General features: G+C 38.2%; 1 protein-coding gene across 6 annotated transcripts in view; it reads left to right on the plus strand.

Annotated features, from left to right (window-relative positions):
- The first annotated feature begins 4,289 nt into the window (after nt 1–4,289).
- The window catches only part of MTMR3 (myotubularin related protein 3), an 80,264-nt gene continuing 67,681 nt past the window's right edge, over nt 4,290–16,872 (plus strand). For 5 of the 6 annotated variants that reach the window (XM_005869745.2, XM_005869742.2, XM_005869743.2 and 2 more), the window contains exons 1-2: nt 4,290–4,830; nt 6,999–7,152. The gene's annotated coding sequence lies outside the window, so the exon portion shown is untranslated. The remainder of the gene's footprint in view (nt 4,831–6,998; nt 7,153–16,872) is intronic. The other variant, XM_014542517.1, reaches the window with a different exon arrangement.

Here is a 16,872-nt window from a genome sequence, read left to right on the forward strand (position 1 = left end):
TCCGGCAGCCCCGCCGACGGGGACGGTGTGACTTCCGCGGGGGACGGGCATGGCCCGGCGGTGCGGAGCCCCCGAGATCCTATTGTTGCTGGAGGACTTGGCCTCGGAGCGATGGGGTCCATGTTCTGGGTGAAGAATGGGGTCCATCCCACTTCCATCAACTCCTCTGGGGTCTCTGACCTCACCTGTGAGTCTCCCACACGAGCCACAAGTTGGGGATGGAGGTCGAGGTGGCTGTTGCAGAGCGAGACCTGGATTCTTGACTTTGTTTGTTTGTTTTTTAGTATCTTGATACTTCACTTTGTTATCCGATAGTATCTTGTTATTATTATTATTTTTTTCTTTCACAAAGAAATAAAAAGTGCGCACACTCTTGTAGTTGAGGTCCAGCGTAGTTTCTCATGCTGTGGACGGTAATTCCGTGGAGGCCCGGGTTGAATTACACGAGATGGTTTTTTTGTTTGTTTGTTTTAGTGTAAAATGCTGGTGATGGGGACCTCCCTCCCCTTTTCAGCTGCAAGGCCCTCAGCTGTAAAGTCAGGCGCGGTGGTGGGATGCAGGAGGAGGGTGGGTGGAAGAGCGCCCGGAATGACACAGTTTTGAGTCCACCCAGCCCATGATGTGAGATTAAACTAAAATTGGGGGGATCTGGAGTTTTGGATGGGCCGCCTAAGAAGGCCTCTGTCGGCTCCCGTGACCTCCCTGGTTTTGGAGGGGACCCAGACCCGTTCATGCGGTCAGCACCGAGGTGCAGCCCACTGGTCGTGAATGGCAAGCCCTGGGAGGACCCAGGTTTCTCAGCTTGTAGGCCGGGTTCTCTAGCTCAGGGCTCACCTGGTTACTAGTCAACACCTCGGTCATCCGAAGTAGGATGAACGGCCTGAAATGCGGGTCCCCGGGCCCCCCGCGGGGCCACGAGAATGACAGTCTCCGGAGGAGGGGCCGGGCAGCCAGGTGTGTGAGGTTCTGCTTTAGGCCCCTTTAGTATTCCAGGTGATTCTCGTTAATTTCAGTTCCGGGGAGACTGCTTTTTTGCTTGCAGAAGGGGAAGCCTGAGAAACTTGCAGAAGGTTTTTAAGGATATTTAAAAAATGAATTGAGCATCTCCTACAGTTACTTGTGCAGGTGTTTAGGACACACTTGGTGAGTGAGGTACTGCCCGACTGGGGGTGTATTCAGAGGGGCGTGGAAGGATCTAGTGGACAGAAGCGGAGGGAGAGGCAGTAAGTAGGTCTGCTTCTGGCTCAGAGTGGTCCAGGGAAGGTGCTTCCCATCATCCCCGATCCGGGTCGCTCCCAACCACCTGGCTCAGGTTCCAGTGAAGTGAGGGGAGGTGGGTGAGCTTTCTGAGACAAGGGTTGTGAACCAGGAAGGTTTATTGTGAAAGGTCCTTGAAGTTTGCCCAGGCCACGCGGAGTGGTACAGGCAGTTTTTAAGTCTCCTGTAGTTCTGGGTAGCACCTCATGTGGTGAAGTGGAATGCTGAGTTATGAAGGAGGTATTCATAGTGCAGGGGGGAGGGGAGGGCACCCAGTGTGCCTTACAGGAACCATGTCTGCTTAGCCCCTTGGTTTCTCCAGAACTCGCTGGAGCTCCCGCATAATACGCCATCGGGTATTTGTTGAGTAAATGAGTAGTATTGAGATGGGAAAAAGAGCTGTTAAGGTGGTTGGTAACGTTAGTTACTAAAAGCTACTTGCTATCTTTCTTGCATTGGAGTGAAGAGCCAGTTTTTAGCTCAGGTAGTTTGTAACTTTGAGTTCAAGAGATTGTTTTTCTAAAGACTGTCATTGGACACTATCCTGTCCTCTAGTTTTTAGATCTTAAATGTGTCTTTAAAAAATGTGTCTTAAATGTTTTAGGTGTTAGTGACTTTTTTAAGGATCACATGTTATTAGATGCAGAGACATTTAGAATAATGGGAAACCATAGATTGGCGGAGAGTTTGTGTGTCATTTTTTTAAGGATATTTAAAAAATATATTTTTATTGATTTCAGAGAGGAAGGGAGAGGGAGAGAGGTAGAAACATCAGTGATGAGAGAGAATCATTGATTGGACTCATCCTGCACATCCCTTACTGAGGATGGAGCCTGCAACCCAGACATGTGCCCTGACCAGGAATTGACCTGGTTCATAGGTCGATGCTCAACACAGCACGCTGGTGGGGCTGTATCATTATTGACTACGTGATTGCTGTTGGAAATGTCACATCTGGGCCTCAGTTTTTTAATCTGTACAATTAAGGGTTCTATTCCTTGATATCAAGTAGTTTCTTCAGCTTGGTTCTCCAAATCTTTAATAATTTGTAATTAAGTTGGTGTTCATCTCAAAGGTACATGAGCCTTTTTAACTAAAAAAGGAACATTCTGCCTTGGATTCTGCCTTTAAGCTTATGAATTTTAGATGTTGTTCAAAAGTGCTCTGGAAATTGAGTGCATGTTGCAAGTATTATGCAGAAACAACATGCTTATGCTGTTGTAATTCACTTAGTGATGAAATCAAAACGGATTTCACATAGGGAACTTGATAATTTAGTGTGAAGCCACAAGCTTAAGGATGGTTTGGGGGAAGTTTGTGCAAATTATGTGGCCAGTTTCTTACAGACCACCCAATTCTGTAATTTTCTATGGTGAATTTATATGTAATTTTATAATCAGTGAAATGTTGACCAAAGACAAAGTATGAAACCAAATTTGTATTGACTTGAACTAGGATTCCCAGTAAATCAAGAGGCTACTGAAATTGTTAACATTACTATTTTTAATCTTAATTTTATGATCAATATTGGTATCATACTTTCATCTTCGCTTTTGTATCTAGAAATTTAAAATACCTTTTAAGTTCACATTTGTATCAGATGTTCACAATGAAAACTTGTAGCATGAGAGTGGATAAATTAGTAAATCCTGGGTTCAAGCATAGGTTGTGCTCCTCATTAGCTGTGCTGTTACTGGCAAGCCAGGTAAGGCCTTTGAGCTTCAGTTCCCTCGTTAGTAAATGGAAGAATACCAATTTCTCTATCTCACTGTTGGGGAGGATCAAATGAAATGATGTATATGGAAAGCAATCTAAAAATGTAAGGGGATGATATTAGAATCCTATTGTGGTAGGATCCTCTTTTATTTTCTTGGAAGAGTTGGTTTGTGGAGCAATGGTAAACTTGCTAGGCATTCTCAAGTGCAGATTTTACTAATGTAACTGATACGACAACAAAAGATTTCTGTTTTTGTACTTTGCCTGGAGAAACCTTTCAGCACTTGTATCCCATCTGCCAATAGGAATAGTCACAGTGTTGCAGGAACTTCAGAAAGACCTGGGATGTCTCACATTTGTGCCAAGTTTTGCACTTGGAATAGACCTGCTGGATTTCACCCATTTTGTTATAATGGAGCTGTGGTGGAAGGTGGTAGTCACGGAGTTTAGTACATTCTGTGTAAAGTTGTAGTGCTATCTTTTCTAAATGGCAGGTGGCAATGCCACAGGGTAATGAAATAAATATGGTGATTTAAAAAAGCATTAAGCCCTGGCTGGTGTGGTTCAGTTGGTTGGAGTGTTGTCCCGTACACCAAGAGGTGGTGGATTTGGATCCTGGTCAGGGCACATACCCAGGTTTTGGATTCATCCCTAGTCAGGGGCCCATGCAGGAGCAACCGATAGATGTTATTTTTCCTCTCTCTCTCAGATTAATAAAAAAAATAAAGCATTAAAAAATATCAGCACATTGCAAGTGGTGAAAGTATGTATTGATTTGGGAAACTTGTTTATTTTTTAAATATATGATTATATATTTATGTGTTGCAAGGTAAAGTATATTTTTCTTGAGTTGTGGTAAAACTTTGAAGCAGTTGCTTAAGGGCAAGGTACCTAGACTTTATAGTTATGATGACTGTCTATAAGGCGTAAGACAAATGAAAAACTATAAGAAAATTGTGAAGTTGGGTTAAATTAAAGCTACAGTATTCTTTTAAAGGTGAAATATCTCATAACTCTTATAAATTGTTGATTTAATGAACAAAGGTAAGACATAAACTTACGCTAATGTTCTTACTCACTCTTTCCTTTAGGTATTGTCTTGGTGCTGACCATTACAAATCATCTGGATATGCCCAGGCTTGGGTCTACTATGTGCCTGTTTGTGTCTTTATCAGCGGGTCTCAACCTGTGGGTCGCGACCCCTTTGGCGGTCGAACGACCCTTTCACAGGGGTCGCCTAAGACCATCCTGCATATCAGATATTTACATGACGATTCATAACAGTAGCAACATTACAGTTATGAAGTAGCAACAAAAATAATTTTATGGTTGGGTCACAAGGTGAGGAACTGTATTTAAAGGGCCAGAAGGTTGAGAACCACTGCTTTACATGATGTTTAGACTGATTTCATTATGAGAGATAGTAGCATGTAGCACGCTTTCCTGATTTCATTTCTTTGGGTTCTAAATTTAATTTATTTTGTAGCTAATGCTTTTATAATTTAGTTGCAGAAGGGAAATATAAATTCATTTAGTCCTCTGAATTATCCATCGATTGATAATCTGACAGAATGTAAGGAATTATAAGTATATTGATTAATTTTACACTTGGAGAGAATTGGTATAAAGCTAAGGAAAAAGTTTTTGGAAGTCCCATAGGGCAACAGTAAGGAATTTTAACTTAATCCTATTTAAATTTCAAATTTTAGAAAGTGTTATTTTAGATTATAAAAGCTACAGAACATATTCAGTATGGAAATTGAAAAAAAAAAACACCTACAAAAAACAAGACTTGAGATAACCCAGGAGAATTAAAAAAGTAGATAATCCATAATCCCACTTAGATGTAATAACTTGGTAATTTTTTTTTCTCTTATATATTATCTATTGAAATACTTACACAACAACTTTCCATGTCAAATTGATGTTCCCATAATGGGTATTTAGTGTTCTGTGGTATGGATGCATCATAGTTTATAGCAGTCCCCTGTTAATGGACATTTTCAATTTTGTTTTCTTCAAATAGTGCTGTGATGAACTGGTTTGGACTTTTTCTTATACAATTATGCTATTTCCTTAGGCTAAATATTTAAAGTGGGCTTATCTGGTCAAAGAGAGTGTATTTTAAATTTGAATATACTCAAGGTACTGTATTGATGTTTATTTTAAAGATCCACCAACATTATACTGGTGTTCAACTCCACATGTTCTTTTTTTAAAATATATTTTATTGATTTTTTACAGAGAGGAAGGGAGAGAGATAGAGAGCTAGAAACATCGATCAGCTGCCTCCTGCACACCCCCTACTGGGGATGTGTCCGCAACCAAGGTACATGCCCTTGACCTGAACCGAACCTGGGACCCTTGAGTCCGAAGGCCGACGCTCTATCCACTGAGCCAAACCAGCCAGAGCCACATGTTCTTGATAGTGATTTATTATCTTTTAGCTTGGTGGTGGGACCTTAAAATAGTTTGTTCTTTTGTTTGACATCAGGTTTTAGCCTTTACAGCTTAACTCTGTGGAAGGGGCAGGTAAAAATGAAAGCGACAAGGAGTACTTTAGTGGTTTCTAAACTTTTTGATTGTTCATCCCGACAGTAAAAAAATTTTTTTGAGCATTAACCCTCAATCTTTAAGTACTTATTTAATTGACAAACAATAAGTATAGTAACTGGTTATTGTGTACCTTATAAAATATACCCCTCCCGCCAAAAAAATTAACAAGGGTGAGAATTAAAAATAAAGCTAAAAAAAAAATATTTTTCTCCTTTACGCCAGTGGAGCTTCTTGGGTACTCCTTGAGGTATATTATACTCTGCTGTGGTTATCACAGCTTTAGACTCTTACGATATGTTGTTGGGCTTTCATGGATGATTTTTTGGGCGGCATTTCCACTAGCTCTGCAGATGGTCCAGCCTAGTTGGATTCTGATACTCTGCTTTAAAGTGTCCCATGCTGTTGAGAGTCATGTCTACAATAAGGGCCAACATATAAACCTTGCTCATAAAGCATCAGTTTGATATCTTTTGTCATTGTTGAGGTGACTGAATTTAGAAAAGGGCAAATAATAGGGTAGGAAACATTCTGAGTAAGTGTATTTCTCTTAAATGTGAAGAGCTGATATCGTGTAGAGTGTGTTTTATTTTTTTAGAGAGAGAGGAGAGCAACATTGATATGTTGTTCCCCTTGTTTATGCATTCATTGGTTGCTTCTTGTATGTGCCCTGACCGGGGATGGAACCCGTAACCTTGGCATATTGGGATGATTCTAACCAAGGGAGAGGGATAGAGAGTTAGAAACATCGATCAGCTGCCTCCTGCACACCCCCTACTGGGGATGTGCTCGCAACCAAGGTACATGCCCTTGACCAGAATCGAACCTGGGACCCTTCACTCCACAGGCTGATGCTCTATCCACTGAGCCAAACCAATTAGGGCTAGAGTGTATTTTAAAATGCCTATGTTTTATGGAAAGCAGTTCAGTTATAACATATCCTTATTTTCTAAGAGCTTAAGTGTTAGAGACTGAGTAAAGGGGTGAATAATTGCTACTTGCTTTCCTTTGCTTGCAAAGTACCACAATTAACCAGTCACTCTAATTCCATTTGGAAGAGCCTGAGCCTTCAACTTTTAAAAAATGCTTTCTCAGGCCAAACTTTCCATGATGAATCTTAGATTAAAAGGTAACTTTTTTCTTAAGTTTGAATAAATTGTTTTTGATTTGCCCCACCTCCCCCTGTAAGTTATGGATGGCATCAGGAAATGGTGCTTTTGCACTAGAAAAATGTCTCCCTTTCTTCTCCCATCTTGGGGAACTTAATTTCAGTTATTTCTTATGGGTCATTGTCAGAGAAAGATATTATTGAAAAGAGCAACTCGAATGATTATTTTTTGCCAGTTAAAGAAATGAGATACTGTAATTTATACTGAAGATGATTGCTGTATACAGTGCTTTGGAAAAAAGTCCAGATATCCCTTTTTACTTTAAATAGCATGATTTATAAGGTTTTTTTCACATCTTTTTAGAACCTCATGAAGATTTGAGATCTTATGACTCCTTTGGGGGCCACATGCCTAATGTTTGACATCTTATTTAAAGAGGTAGATTGTAAACCCTGCAGAAGTAGGTACTGATGGCTGTTCTCCACTTCCCAGCACTTACTATACTGTCTAGTATAGAGTAAGCTATCAATATGGATGGACTATTTCAACTCTTACATCTTTGTTTATATCAGTAAATAAGTTATAGCATTGTAAAACCAACACTCACCATTTTTTGTAGATTGTTCCTTCATCTGATATGCACAGGAAATGTTTTTGTGGGAGAGGTCATTAAGTTTACATTAGCCTTTCAGATATCATTTTACTTTCTGTTAATGATACTTTCAGGGTGACAAAAAATTAGTCTTGATATAATAATTACTTTTACTGTGTGTGTCCCTCCTACTGGTAAGGCTGTGTATATATGTGTGTGTATTATTATTTATGTAGTAGACTGCTATTTAAAAGAAACATACTCATTAGTCTTTGGGTATATAATGATTCTTGAAACATGGACACCAGTTTGCCGTGGGGTGAATGAATGAAAAGGAGCAAGCATGATTTCTTTCACTTGTCTCATTCTCTCCAGTTCCCTGTACACATGGTTTTGGCTTACTGTGAAAATACTGAAGAGAATTAGTCTTTCAAAGAACTAGTATGTTATTTCCCTTTTGTTTTGCTGTACTTAAAATCCTGTTTAGTAAGTGAAGTAATACTTTTATACATAAGAGGGACCTTGGAAAGACAGGAATGGAAATATTAATAATGATAAATTTCTGGCTGGTGGAATAGTGTGACTATTTTCTTGCTTCATATTCCTTCCTCTGTAAAATCAATAAATAAAAATATTAAAATATACAATTGAATCCCTTTTGTACTCCTCTTAAATCTTATTTACATTATCCAGAAGTTATTTATGTTTCTTAGCTCATGCTCTTATATTCTTCCTACAAATAATCTGTGTGTATTTAAAATGTAGTATTACTGTGTTTCAAATATATATGGCACCTTAGTACAGTGATTTTCAACCAGTGCGCCACAAGAAATTTTAAAACATGCAATACCTGACTATTTAGTCAGGTACACTGACCTCTTTCCCCTTAGATTGTCAAATAAAAAGTGACAACAGTCAACGCAACAATAGCCACCCAGTGTGAATGAACATTTTTATTGATTTTAGAGAGAGGAAGGGAGAGGGATAGAGAGATAGAAACATCAATGATGAGAAACACCGATTGGCTGGCTCCCCGCACCACACGACCCTTACTGGGGGTTGAGCCAGCAACCCGGGCATGTGCCCTGACTTGGAATCAGACAAACAGCCTCTTGGTTCATGGGTTGATGCTCAACCACTGAGCCACACTGGCTGGGCCATATTTTACCTTTTAAAGTTATGATATAAAATGACCATACAGAAGAGTGCATAAAACAAATGTGCTGTATAGCTTAATGAATTTTAAAAATAAAGTGGAGAGCTTTTTTGGTATGTCATACCTGTGTCTATCAGAAGGGAAGGAGTTGATGGAGGACTAAAATTTTTAGAGAACAGTTTTGAGAAATCTCAAAATACCGTATCTCCATCTTGGCTATGCCTTCATCTTACTATCTCTTTGGGCAAGTTGTTTAGTTTATTTTGGTATCAGATTTTTCTATAGAAAAGGATAATACCTAATCTTTGCAGGACGATTAGGTGCAATTCAGGTAAAAATTATAGGAACATAGAATAGTATTACTACCAGATGGGCCTTTAGGCCATTGAATTTAGGTCTTTTACCTTATAGAGCAGAATTATGATATAGAAAGGTAAAATGATTTGTCCAAAGGACACACAGCTGATGATTATTAACATCATTCATTTGTATTAGCTTAAAACTTCCTGAGGCTTACATAAATATGCCAGGCACTTTTCTAAATTATTTACATGTATTAACTCATTTAATTGTCTGGGATTATTCTCAGAGGTAGCTATAATTATTCCAGTGTTACTGATGTGGAAATTTTGGCAAAATGAGGTTAAATAACTTGCCTAGGTATTTGAGTTATTGAATCTGAACTTTAAAAATAAACACATTTTTATTGATTTCAGAGAGAGGAGGGGAGAGGGAGAGAGATTGAAACATCAGTGATGAGAGAATCATTGATTGGCTGCCTCCTGTACGCCCCTTACTGGGGATCAAGCCCGCAACCTGGGCATGTGCCCTTGACTGGAATCGAACCCGGGACCCTTCAGTCTGCAGGCTGACACTCTATCCATTGAGCCAAAATGAATAGGACTTGAACCTGAACTTTTATTTTAACTATTTTACTATAATCTGGGCATGTGCTGCCCTTGAGAATCGAACCCGGGACCCTTCAGTCTGCAGGCTGACACTCTATCCATTGAGCCAAAATGAATAGGACTTGAACCTGAACTTTTATTTTAACTATTTTACTATAATGCCTAATTAAGTAAAAGCACTTAATGATTTTAGACGAATGTTAAAAAGGTTTTGTGAAGTAAAATTTTGGCTTTTTGAAGCCAAATTAGGAGAGTAACCTCATTTGTTGTGACCATCATGGTTCTGGGAAAGATTGATGTTAATATTTACTGCTTGGGTTTTATTCCCTCGACAAAGCTCTAGGTAGTTTTCTTTAAAATATATTTTTAATCCTAAGGGGATTTACGACTATTTTACAACTATTGTTTAGATTTCTAGGCAAAATGTTAATAGAAGGGAGCAGATCTAACAAGGGTTAATGTTCCTGCTTTGGTTGCTTAAGTAGCATCTGGTCCTTGTTTTCAGACCAATAATTAAGATTCTATGGTCTAAAAATTTTTTCAAACTAAGGTATAATTTATATACAGTAAAACTCTTTGAGTACAGTTCTGAAAGTTTTAGAAACATGATTTTTTTTTTCTGAGGGGGGGGAAGGGGGGAGGAAGAGGGAGGAAAGGGAGGGAGAGAGGGAGGGAAGGAGAGGGAGAGGGAGAAACAGAAACATAGATTTGTTGTTCCATTCATTTATACATTCTTTGGTTAATTCTTGTATGTGCCCTGACTGGGAATCAAACTCGCAACCTTGGCTTATCAGAATGATGTTCTAACTAACTGAGCTATCCAGCCGGGGGGAAACTGCTACGATCAAGATATAGAATAGTTTCATCACCTCAAGAAAATTTCTCCCTGACCCTTTGGAGTCAGCCCCTTCTACTGCCCTCAGTGTCTGATAACTGCTGATCTATTTTGTTACTATAATTTTGTCTTTTCCAGAATTTCATATAAATGGAATTACGTACTATGTAGCGTTTTGACTCTGGCTTCTTTTATTTAACATAATACAATTTGAGATATCTGTATTTTGGGTGTCAGTTATTACTTTTTATTGCTACGTAGTATTCCTATAGGATGTACCACAGTTTGTTTATTCATTCTTCAAGCTCATTTGAGTTGTTTTCCAGTTTTTGATAACTACAAATAAGGTACTATAAAAAGCGTGCGTTCACACATGCACACACTTGCGTGTATGTGGCCATGTGTGTGTTTTTTGTTTTGTTTTCTTGTTTCACCCGAGGATATTTTTTTCATTGATTTTTTAAAAATGTTTTTATGATTTCAGAGGGAGGGTGGGAGAGGGAGAAATAGAAGCATCAATGATGAGAGAGAATTATCAATCAGTTGCCTCCTGCATGGTCCCCATTGGGGATTGAGCTGGCAACCCGGGCATGTGACCTGACCCACAATCAAACCATGACCTCCTAGTCCATTAATTTTTTTAAAGATAGTAGGAGCAGTGGAAAGAGCGAGAGATAGATTGATTGCCTCCCAAACTCACCCAGACTGAGGCTGGGGAATTGAACCTGCAATCCAGGTATGTTCCCTTGATCGGGAATCGAACCCCAGACCCTTAGGTGTGCTGGCCGATGCTCTGACCACTGAACCACCATTGCCAGGACCCATGGATTTTTTTTCTTAATGGTTCTAAAAAAAAAAAAAAATATGGTGCCTTGACCTGGAAAAGCTTGTAATTTTCACAGGTCATTGTAAATTGCTTAGTAAACTTCACTCCCTCCTCCCCCCCCCCAAAGCCCACTCTGGAATGGGAATAATTTGTTACGTAAATAATTTTACACTAAATCATTAAACTTTTTAAAATTTAGGCACACATACTTAGTGGATAAATTTAGTTATAAAACATTAGTGCATAATTTCATACTATGTTTTTAGTAGCTTTTGAATTGTGAATTCTTGACTTTTGTTCCTTTAAGTAGCAGCATTAGGTTATGTAATTAGTTATGAAAAGTCTGTAAGTAAAACATGTTTATTAGCACTACAGAGTTTCCTGTTCCTCTCCTCCCCTCCCCCAAGATGCCTGGAAATATTAGCATTGGTAGCCAGAGTTTCATGTGAACAAGACATAAGACATGTTTTGTGGTTTATGGTTGATTAGGTACTTGAACTAAATTATCTTCTATTCCAATGCAATAAGCTTTCTTTTTCTAGCAATATAAGGCCAAAAGAAAGAAATGGGACCTTTTTCTTTGGAAAAGAGATTGCAGGCAGTTTTTGCAAGTTAAAGTTTTGAGGTTCCAATTCTGACCCTGCCGCAAACTAGAGACTATGGTGGTTTGACGTGTTCGAGAATAGTATGTGTGTTTGTATTTCTTTGGCTTATTCTAGAGTCTTAGTTTAAGCCCTTCAGATTTAAATGTCTTTTATGATTTAGATATTTGGTGTACAGAACATTATTTCAACAATGTACATTTCTTCCGAGTTAAAATATTCAGAAAAGTGAATATTGCTTAGAACAAAGAGATATTATACTTCAAATGTGGTGATTTGGTAAGTGGAAATCTAATTTGTAGGCTGTTATATGTCTAGCTATTTTACATGGAAATATTTACCTGAAGATCCCCTATTTTGATAGTAATGGGGATTGCAAATTAACACTTGGTCTTCCGTATGTGGCTATTTGAAATGGACAAGCTTTAGGCTCTTTACTTTTCCTGAGACTACAGTGTTGGTGACATAAGTCTAGAATTCCAGAATAGAGTTACCAAAATAAACCCTGGGAATATGGAGGTAGCAACTATGGGATCTGTGTTACAAATAAATTTTTAATTAGCTCTATTAGTTGCACACTTTATTTTCACTGCTACCTTGTGAAGCAGTAAGGGCAGGCCATATTATCACTCTCACTTTACAGGTGAATAAATTGTGTTTCATAGCTGCCAGTCTTGTCTGAGGTTCCACTGCTTGTGAATAGCTGAACTAGAACTTGAACCTAGATCTTCTGATGTCAAGTTTAGAAGCTCTTTCCTATTGCAGTTTAGTATGGTGATTAAGAGCTCATGCTTAGCCCAGCCAGTGTCACTCAGTGGTTGAGCATCGACCCGTAAACCAGGAGGATACGGTTTGATTCCTGGTCGGGGCACATGCCCAGATTGCGGGCTCCATTCCCAGTAGGGGATGTGCAGGAGGCAGCCGATCGATGATTCTCTCTCATCACTGATGTTTCTCTCCCTCCCTCTCTCTGAAATAAATAAAAACATTAAAAAAAAAAAAAAGCCCTGGTTGGTTTGGCTCAGCAGTTAGTGTGTTGGCCCTCGGACTGAAGGGTTACGGGTTCGATTCCAGTCAAGGGCACGAACCTTGGTTGCAGGTTGGATCACCAGCCCTGGTTGGGGCATGTGTGGGAGGCAACCAGTCGATGTGTCTCTCTCACATCTATCTCTCCTCCCTTCCTCTCTCTCTGAAAATCAATGGGGAAAAAAAATGTCCTTGGGTGAGGATTAACAACAACAACAACAACAAAAAGAGCTCAGGCTTGGGTTTGAATGGTGGCTCCACCACTAGTATGATACCTACCTGTGATCTTAGGCAAATTGTTGAATTTCTCTGTGCCTCAGATTTCTCAGCTTTAAAATGGGGATAACAATATCTACCTCTTGGGACTTTTGTGAGGATTCACCAAGTGCTTATTACAGTAGCTAGGCATTAGTCAACATTCCATGTACTAGTATACTAGTTGCAGTTATTGCTACTGTTACTGGAGTGATAACAACACAGTAGCAACACTTGCCTCTTCCCACAGGGGTTAGTGTTAGAGGTGAAATAAGGTAAATGCGAGGGGATTTGGATTTTGGCAGAAAGATGGCAAGTGTTTGTGTGTGCGTGCGCGTGTGTGTGTCTATTGCTTTTAAACGTGTAAGCAATTGGACATCTAAGTACAAATATGTTAGACAGTTGGAGCTTTATAGGGCAAGGCAGAGAAAGGAGGATCAGTGTTGTAGGTAAATTTTTAAATCACCATCACAGATGGTGTATGGGAGACTTACTCTGTACCAAGATTTAAACAACACCAGGTTGTTGCTGTCTCTTACATATGGTTCTTAGAGCTATTTGTTACATAAGCAGTAAGAAGCTTATACATTTTCCATTTTTAGTGGTTACACAGAATAATAGAGAAACTTATCAGCGCATATCTTATAAGTAACGGAGATTCATAGATTATTGAATACTTCTTGAGCTCTTTTACCATGTGTATAACTCTTAAGAGTTGGGGAATTCTGAATTATAAATTAGAGGATTATGCCATTTGGTGCTTGGATCTTGTGTGTGGGTAAGGTATTCTTGGCATTCTAAATTAAATGCAACTTGTTTGAATTTACTTGTTAGGTAACACCTTGCCTTTAATATAATAGCTGCTCAGTAGAATATATATTTTATATATTCAGTGTTTTTGTATACTTACACCTTTTCCTCTTTGGATATTAAAGCAACTTTTATGGGTTTTTGGTGTATGCTTTAAATTTATACACTAAGAACATACATGAGCATATTTTAATGATGATAAATTTCTTTAACTGTAAATCTGTATGTTACCTTTTTAAGTCATTCTATATCCTTCTACTCTCCAACCTGAAACACGTTCTCAGCATCTCAAAGTCCAGATTCATCTTTAACATTTGCTCTCCTGTCAGTCTTAAAGTTTATAGGAACAACTTTGGTGTCTTCTAAAGAGAATAATACCACACATGAATACTTATTTTTACTTTGTATACCCTAAGAGCATTATTACTGTCCATTATTTTATTTTATTAGGAGCTTTTCCCCTTCCTGCTCTGTGGAACTACTGCACATGCCCCTTCTCCATTCCCAACAGTGTTTTACCTTCTCAAAACTAAGAATTGTAAAAATTTTTATTAGTGGGCTCCTCTAAAAAGGTACAGTAGAACATATTTTTCCCTTCAGAGATATTCCATGTAGCTTCGGAGAATTCTTGGATATCTTGTTTTTGTTAACTTCAAAATTCTTCAATTCATTTACCTGATACAGAAAAGTAACTTTTCCTTCCTTAAGGACATAATAAAAAGCTTTTAAATGTACATATTAGCATAAACTCTACTTAAGCAAAATTATCAGAAGATTTTACCGGACGTTTTTTGGACACTTGCACATAAGAGAATCTTTTAACATGATACTACGTAAAACCCCTTCTTTCACTAAAGCATGTGAGTGGCTTTGATAAACACTTTGAGGGACTCTTTTGAAATGCAGTGTTTTGGCCATCATTTCAACTCTACAGAAAATATGGTTCCATGATAAACTCAACAAAAAGCACATTGGCAGCAGTCCAGAAGCTGACTCACCAAGGAGTAATGATAGACGCTTTGAAGGGAATGGTCTATCCCAGGGTCCTATTTCAAAGCTTCATGCTATGATTACATCAAGTGAAAGGCAGCCAAGAAATCAAGATGAGATCTTGCAGTACCTCCTGGGAATAATGGTAGGAAGACTTCCATAGTAGTATGCAACTAAGGTTGGTGGTTTTTTTTCCTAATCACTCTTGTAAAACTTGGGGATGGGAAACAAGGTGAGGGTTTAGAATAGTGGTTATTTTTGTGGGGCTGCAGTGCTGTTTCCTTGTTGGGCCTGAATGAGAATAGTCTTGTAGTGACTAAGGGTTAACTCAAGAAGCTCAATGCTGTATCAGTTTTCTAGAGCTCAGGGAATATACTTAGCTCAGTAGTAAGCACAAGTATCAAGTTCATGTCAGACACTGTAGCTACTGTTTCCTACTTGAACAAACCAGAAAAACCAAAGCAAGACCAGATTCAGTTCAGTTTTGAAGAACAGACCCTTTGCCTACTTGCATTGCACATTTCAGGAGTAAAAATTATACAAAGGTGGGCCTGGCTTTAGAACTGTGAAATAAGTAGTATTAACTCTGTTTTTGTGGATTAAAGTGATTGCCGTTCCATTTCTAAATTCCATTTCATAGCCTTAAGTTTTCCTAGGTGGCAGATTAATCTTTTATAATCACTACCAAAGATCACTTAATGTTGACTCTCTGTAGAAATAGTTTGCCCTTTTCATATTGTTGAAGGTTGTCTCAGATAAGAAAACACTTGAATAATCTAAAAATATTTTTCATAGATAAAACTTAGTGAATATGCCACAGGGATGAATTGACCCATTTTTTTTTTTATTATTGTAGTACTTTCTATTTCTCAGTAAAAATTGTTGAACATGATAGTCCTTTTCTATTGAATATCGTGGAAGATGCTTTTAGCTGTTTGCTATAGTCTTTCAAGCATAATATTTAGGAATGAAAAGTTAGTTTTCAAAGTGCTGTCATTTAATATGAGCTTTCTCCAGAATGTGCCTCTCAAAAGTTAAAAGTGTATTTCTTTAAAAAAAATATTTTTGATTTCAGAGAGGAAGGGAGAGAGAGAAATATCAATGATGAGAGAGAATCATTGATTGGCTTACTCCTACTGGGGACTGAGCCCCAAACCTGGGCATGTGCCCTGACCAGGAATTGAACCATGACCTTCTGGTTCATAGGTCAACACTCAACCACTGAGCCTTGCCAGCCGGGGCTGTATTTAATTCTTTATAATAAATAACTATACATTTGCTACTTGTTAAGAAATAGTGTCATTTTTCTCAGATTAAGCTTGAAAGATAAGAAATTAGTAGAAAGTGAGCCTTTTTCTATGTCTTATCGGGTACCCAGGTAGTATTAAATTTAGGTCAGTTGTTTGAATTGCATTCTGAGTGTACATGCAGTTATGTAGAACAGAAACAGCTTGCATGGGACTGGAAGTACTGAAAAGATAAAAACTAGTTGGTAGCAAACTGCATTGTTAAACTGAGTGGTGGATCAGCAAGGACTTGTGGTTGCTGGGTTTGATTTGTAATACTCAATTGTTTTGAAATGATTAGCCCTGAAACAAAGTAATTTAAAACTTAGATATGGTAGGAAATTTCAGATTCCTTTAAAAAAAAAAAAAGTCTTTTAAAGAAGGACTCTTTTCTCCAGAGATATTTAGCTCCTTGAGTGCTGCATGAATCTTAGCCATTGCTATGGTGATTTTATACCCACCAAGAAGTTTCATTTTATTCTTTTGTTTCAGATTTGTGCCATTACTGAGTGAATTTTTAAAATGAGATTGCTCTGTTTGTTGCTAAACTATGATATATACAAGCCCACCAAATTGACCTATTCCTTTTTTCCCCTGTGAGTTTAGAAAAGTCCTGCAATTTTAGGTCAGTGGTTTAGTGCCAGAGGTTAGCTTTTCTTATTTTTTACATTTTGAATTATATCTGGAGGATTATTAATTTCTCATTGTATCCTTAAACCAGATCTTTTTGAACAGTAGGAACTCTCCAACACTTAATTTATAATTCTAGCAAAAGGAATAGAGTATTCACTGGGTTTTATTTGTTTTTGAGGTCTTTGCATTTAATTCATGGATTCGAAATAAATTAACTTATAGATAGTGGCAAGTAAATTGTAATTTATTCATCATGATTTCTCATTCCTCATTTTCTGGTTACTTAAGGGTTATTAAACGTGTGTACCAGGCCTGGCC

This window comes from Myotis brandtii, unplaced genomic scaffold (assembly GCF_000412655.1).
Source record: "Myotis brandtii unplaced genomic scaffold, ASM41265v1 scaffold303, whole genome shotgun sequence".
Lineage (NCBI taxonomy): Eukaryota > Metazoa > Chordata > Mammalia > Chiroptera > Vespertilionidae > Myotis > Myotis brandtii.